The sequence below is a fragment of the Triticum dicoccoides genome, chromosome 4B (genome assembly GCF_002162155.2).
Source record: "Triticum dicoccoides isolate Atlit2015 ecotype Zavitan chromosome 4B, WEW_v2.0, whole genome shotgun sequence".
Classification (NCBI taxonomy): Eukaryota; Viridiplantae; Streptophyta; class Magnoliopsida; order Poales; family Poaceae; genus Triticum; species Triticum dicoccoides.
The window spans coordinates 647,714,096-647,721,003 of NC_041387.1; positions in this window are offsets into that span (position 1 = coordinate 647,714,096).

Consider the following 6,908-nt stretch of genomic DNA (forward strand, 5'->3'; position numbering starts at 1 on the left):
ACGGAGGCTGCCAGAAGCGTAGTCTTCGACAGGATTAGCTATCCCCCTCTTATTCTGGCATTCTGCAGTTCAGTCCACTGATATGGCCTCCTTAAACATATACCCATGCATATGTAGTGTAGTTCCTTGCTTGCGAGTACTTTGGATGAGTACTCATGATTGCTTTCTCCCCCCTTTTCCCCCCTTCCTTTCGTTCTGGTTGTCGCAACCAGATGCTGGAGTCCAGGAGCTAGACGCCACCGTCGACGATGACCCCTACTACACCGGAGGTGCCTACTACTACATGCTGCCCGCTGATGACGACCTGGAGTAGTTTAGGAGGATCCCAGGCAGGAGGCCTGCGCCTCTTTCGATCTGTATCCCAGTTTGTGCTAGCCTTCTTAAGGCAAACTTGTTTAACTTATGTCTATACTCAGATATTGTTGCTTCCGCTGACTCGTCTATGATCGAGCACTTGTATTCGAGCCCTCGAGGCCCCTGGCTTGTATTATGATGCTTGTATGACTTATTTATGTTTTAGAGTTGTGTTGTGATATCTTCCCGTGAGTCCCTGATCTTGATCGTACACGTTTGCGTGCATGATTAGTGTACGATTGAATCGGGGGCGTCACAAGTTGGTATCAGAGCCGACTGCGTGTAGGAATCCCCCTTCCACACTCCTTGGCCGAAGTCGAGTCTAGACATTACAAAAACTTTTACTAACTTGGCTGTGTGCCTTACGGGCCCACGTCGCCATCGGGTGGTAGTAGGATCTTTTACTCCTCGACCTTTACTCTGGGACTCTGAACTCTTTTCTACTCGGGTTAAACGAATTTACTAACTCTGACATTAGGATCCCGTTACCACGTTCACCCCGAAGTTGGACAAGCCATAGTTATTCTATAGGATAGCATTTTGAATATTGCCCATGTTGTCATTTGACTCCATTGAAACATCTTTGTTTTCAGATGGAACCCACGAGGCAGGTCGTGCGCCACACTGCGGCCATTGGTGCCTCAGGATCACCTGCTGTGCTAGCTGATATGATGACCTATCTGGGTTATCGCTGGCACCCTGAGTACACCGTCTACGAGGAGTACCAGGACTTTAACCAGGAGCAGTACCGTGCCATCGTCCACCTCTACTCTCGGGAGTATGAGTCCACTACCGTGCTGCACACCGCTCATGGTGTTGGAGTGACCATCGAGATGGCAGTCCACGATGCTGCTCATGCTGCTCTGACACGTCTTCGTGGAGAGTATTAGGCGTTGGACACTTCCCCTTTCAGACACATTCCTATCGCATCTGATGTTGGCACGGAGGGATACTACACTGCCGCCTACTCCATCGTCACCCGAGAGCCCTTCCACCATCAGCGCCTGGTTCTGCATGCTGATGGGCTGGACCGAGCTAACAGAGCTCTTCGCCACGAGTTGTACACCACTCGTCAGCACCTTTACAGGGCTCTGACGCGGTTGCACCCCTTTGTCCGGTCTGGACAGCTGCCGCGTTCTGCGATCTACCCAGCCAGGACCGTGATGCCCCACGGTGTCGGATGGCCAGAGGTGGGAGGCTACTCTCCCGCACTTGGTCCTCTTCTGCCACCTGAGCGTCGGGTTCTACACCAGAGTATCCGCGGCCCCCAGGCCATTGACGTGGAGGACTATCCGTTGCCTCACTACCAGCTGTCAGGTTACAGCTACCTTCACAGTACCTCCTGGGACTGATGTAGTCTTGCTCATTAGTATTAGATGCATTCGCGAGCCTGCGTGCCGCCTATAATGACTTAATCTATGTACTGAACTCTGTGTACTGAACTCTATGTCCGACCCCTTTTGTAAGTTATGCCGACTATCTATGTGGTATCTGTCGTGCTCCTTTCATTATGCATGTTTCATCATGAATGATTCTTGTCTATGCAAATTTCTCAATACTGAGCTACCCCTGTTATATACTAGCAGGATGGTTAGACCAGCTGGTCGTGGTCGAGGTGGCAACTTCCCACCACCGCCTGAGTACATGGCTGGTATGATCCAACAGCTTGAGATGAATCGCCAGTTCATGGAAAACATGATGGCTCAGTTTCCTCGCCCCAATATGAACCAGCATCCAAACACAACAACTCTGCAGGATTTCATACGCCTCAAACCAAGTGTGTACCGCAGCTCAACCCAGCCGCTGGATGCTGATGACTGGCTCCGTGACATCACCTATGAGATGGAGTCTGCTGATGTAGCCCCTGCCAGCTATGTCACTTTTGCTTCATTCTTTCTAAAGGGACCCGCAGCTCAATGGTGGGACAACCACAGGCGTACTCTGCCAGTTGGAACAATCATCACCTGGCCAGACTTCCAGGCTGCTTTCCGTGCCCGCTTCATCCCACAAGGAGTCATGGACTGGAAGAAGCGTGAGTTTCGCAACCTCACCCAAGGCAACAAGACTGTTGAAGCTTATCAGCGGGAGTTTCTGGACTTGTCTCGCTATGCCGAAGAGGACATTGCAACTGATGCACGTAGGCAAGAGAAGTTCCGTGACGGCCTTCAAGCTGACATCAAGCTCGCACTTCTAGTGCACGACTTTGCTGATTTTGCCACCTTGGTGAATAAGGCCATCAATGTTGAGACTGGTCTTCAAGAACACCAGAGCTCTCAAAGGCGCAACCGTGACACGGGCTCATCTTCGGGCCCGCCCTCGCAGAAGCGTAAGATATGGATCCCGAACAACATGTACCGTCCAAATGCACCAGCCCCAAGGCAGTCTTACGCTGCACCTCGTCTGCCTACTGCTCCAACTAGGCAGCCAAGGCTTCCAGCTCCGCCACCCCAAGTTCCTGTTCCCACTCCCAATAATGGCCTGTGCTACAAGTGTGGTCAACCAGGTCACCGTGCTAGGGATTGCATTCAGAATCAGAATCAACTGGCTCTTCCAGCCGCTGGCCGTGGAAACAACCAGACCCGCAATAACAATGCCAAGTCTTATGGCCGTGTTCATGCCAACCACGTTGATCTGAAGGAAGCTCAAGACCAGCCTGCTACTGTGATGGGTACACTCCTCGTAAATTCAGTACCTGCATCTGTTTTATTCGATACAGGTGCATCGCATTCATTCATGTCAGAAGATTTTGCATGCTTGCACGACATTAAATGTGAGGACATGAATGCTTCACTATTAGTACACACTCCTGCGGGCCAATGTCGAACCTCCATGATTTGCAATGACGTCCCTGTAGAAATCGAAGGACTGGAATTCCTTGTCTCTCCCATCGTACTGAAGTCCTGTAGCATTGACCTCATTCTGGGAATGGATTGGTTAAAGGCGCATACTGCTTCTATCGTTTGCGCCACCAAGACCGTCCATCTGCTACACCCTTCTGATGAGATAATAAGCTACAATGCCCATCTGGTTAAGAATGCCGAGGTAAGGCTCTATGCATTGAATGCATTGAACGCCGCACCACTCGAGGGCATTGAAAACATTCCCGTCGTGCGTGACTTCCTCGACGTCTTTCTAGAAGAACTCCCAGGGATCCCCCCCGCTAGAGCTGTCGAATTCGTCATCGACTTGAAACCAGGCACTACTCCTATAGCCAAGCGACCCTACAAGATGCCGCCGCATGAACTCCTTGAGCTTAAGGAGGAATTCGATAAATCTCTTCGAAGTGGTTTCATTCGCCCGAGTTGCTCTCCTTGGGGAGCACCTTCTCTCTTTGTCAAGAAGAAAGATGGGACAAATCGATTGGTCCAAGACTACCGTCCTATAAATCAAGCTACCATTCAGAATAAGTATCCTCTTCCTCGGATCAATGATCTGTATGATCAACTGGCCGGTTCATCAGTGTTCTCTAAACTCGACTTGAGGTTGGGTTACCACCAGATCCGTGTTCGTGAGGAGGATATCCCCAAGACCACCTTTGTGACTCGTTATGGTTCATACGAGTACACCGTCATGTCTTTCGGCTTAACCAATGCTCCAGCCACCTTCTCTCGCCTGATGAACTATATATTCATGGATTACCTCGACAAGTTCGTCGTGGTTTATCTAGATGATATCCTGATATTTTCCAAGAGTGAAGAAGAACATGCTGAACATCTTCGTCTTGTGCTGGAAAAGCTACGAGAGCATCAGCTATATGCCAAGTTCTCCAAGTGTGAATTCTGGCTTCCCGAAGTAACCTATCTCGGGCATGTCATCTCTAAGGATGGTATTGCCGTCAACCCTGAACGAGTTCAGGCTATTCTCGATTGGACTCCTCCGAAGAACGTTAAGCAAGTCAGAAGTTTTCTCGGTCTCGCCAGCTACTGCCGTCGATTCGTCGAGAACTTCTCCAAGATTGCCAGGCCTCTGACTAACCTATTGCATAAGGGCGTCAAGTTCCAATGGACAGATAAATGTCAGGAAGGTTTCCAGGCACTCAAGGACAAGTTGACTTCTGCCCCAGTACTAGCTCCTCCTGATACTAAGAAGGACTTCGTCATTTACTGCGACGCTTCCCGTCAAGGACTAGGCTGTGTCCTAATGCAAGAGCGCAAAGTGGTTGCTTATGCCTCTCGGCAATTGCGCCCTCATGAAGAGAACTACCCAGTTCACGACCTCGAACTTGCTGCTGTCATTCATGCGCTAAAACAGTGGCGACATTACCTACTCGGTAATCGTTGCGAGATCTTCACTGACCACCAAAGTCTGAAGTATCTGTTTACTCAGCCAGACCTGAACCTCCGTCAGCAGAGATGGATGGAGACTGTTGCAGACTTTGATTTGGGTATTTCCTATACCCCAGGCAAGGCTAATGTAATGGCTGATGCCTTGAGCCGCAAGTCTTACTGCAACCACCTCCAGGTTCACAAAGTTCAGCCCTCACTTGTTGAAGAATTCAGAAAGCTAAACCTCCATATTGTTCCTCCGGATGCACTCGCTCCCCCTCCTACGGAGTTCCGCAAGATGAATCTCCGTGTTGTTTCCCAGGGATCCCTCTATACCCTGGCTGTTGAACCCGATCTCGTGGGCACCATAAAGACAATGCAGGGATTTGACTCTGAAGTCTACAAGGTTAAGCAAGACCTCAAAGAAGGAAGTCCCTCATCCTTCACTATTGCTGATGATGGCGCCTTGTACTTCAAAGGCCGCCTAGTGGTGCCGTGTAAGAAGGAAAACCTGAATATGACTCAGGAGGTTATGAAAGAAGCTCATGATACGCCTCTATGTATCCACCCTGGTAGTACAAAGATGTACCAAGACATCCGCCAGAGATTCTGGTGGTCTAACATGAAGCAAGACATTGCTCGTTATGTTGCTGAATGTGACGTTTGCCGTCGTATCAAAGCAGAACATCAAAGGCCTGCTGGAACTCTGCAACCTATATCTATTCCTGAATGGAAATGGGACCATGTCGAGATGGACTTCGTTATTGGATTTCCCAAATCGCAAAAGGGTAATGATGCTATTCTTGTCGTCATTGACCGACTTTCTAAGGTTGCACATTTTCTGGCGGTCAAAGAAACGATCACTGCTAGTCAGCTTGCAACTCTCTACATGTCCAGAATTGTTTCGCTTCACGGTATTCCACTGGTTATCAGTTCAGACCATGGCAGTTTATTCACTTCAAGATTCTGGGCAAGTTTCCAAGAAGCTATGGGCACTCATCTGTCTTTCAACACTGCGTTTCATCCGCAGTCACAAGGGCAAGTTGAACGTGTCAACCAAGTTCTCGAAGACATGCTTCGAGCTTGTGTTATTTCCTTCGGCAAGAAATGGGAGGAATCTCTTCCGTATGCTGAGTTCTCTTATAATAATAGCTATCAAGCTAGTCTGAAGATGGCCCCCTTCGAAGTGTTATATGGACGAAAGTGCCGAACCCCTCTGAACTGGTCAGAAATGGGGGAACGTCCACTCTTTGGTCCGGATATTATCCAACATGCCGAAGAACAAGTCCACATTATTCGCGAGAATCTCAAGACTGCTCAGTCACGTCAAAAGAGTAATTATGACCGTCATCATAAAGACATGGTCTATCAACCTGGCGAAAAGGCCTATCTTCGCGTTACACCAATGAAGGGTGCTCACCGCTTCGGGATCAAGGGCAAGCTAGCTCCTCGCTATGTTGGCCCATTCACTATTCTGGAAAGGCGTGGAAAAGTGGCATATCAATTGGAGCTTCCGCCAAACCTTTCTCAGGTTCACGATGTGTTCCATGTGTCACAACTCCGCCGTTGCTTCAAGGACCCAATCCGAGTTGCGGATCATGAAGTGCTCGAATTGCAACAGGACCTCTCCTATAAAGAGCATCCGGTCCGAATTCTCGACCAAGCTGAACGCCGCACACGCCAGAAGGCGATCAAGTTCCTCAAGGTCCAGTGGTTGAATCACTCTGAAGACGAAGCCACCTGGGAACGCGAGGATCGCCTGCGTGATGAATACCCCGCACTGTTTCCTTCTACCTCCTAAAATCTCGGGACGAGATTTCTTGTAGTGGAGGAGATTTGTAACGCCCGGATAATCTTGCTACAGTAATCCCACGCTAATCATGACACGTCATCCCGATTACTGTTGCTATCCTCGCAATAATTCGAAACCGTTCAAATTCAAAATTCAAATTGATGAAAACAATAAAAGTTTTCAAAAATTAAAATAAAATTGTTCGGTGGTTGATGAATATAACAAAGGTAATTATAGTGCAACAGACATATTTTTATAAAATGGCTAAATGGATTAAATGATTTAAACAGAAAAGAAATAATAAAAGAAAATACAAAAGGAAAGAAAAACAGAAAACCAAAAAGAAAAAAAAGAGAACACCCCCTTCCCCCCCCCCACTGGGCTTCGGCCCAGCAGGCCACCGGGCCGCCTGGCAAACCCACCCCCTCTCTCCTTATTCCCCCCCGGGTGAGACCCCGAAACCCTAGCCACTCACCCCTCCCACTCGCTCCCCCTCC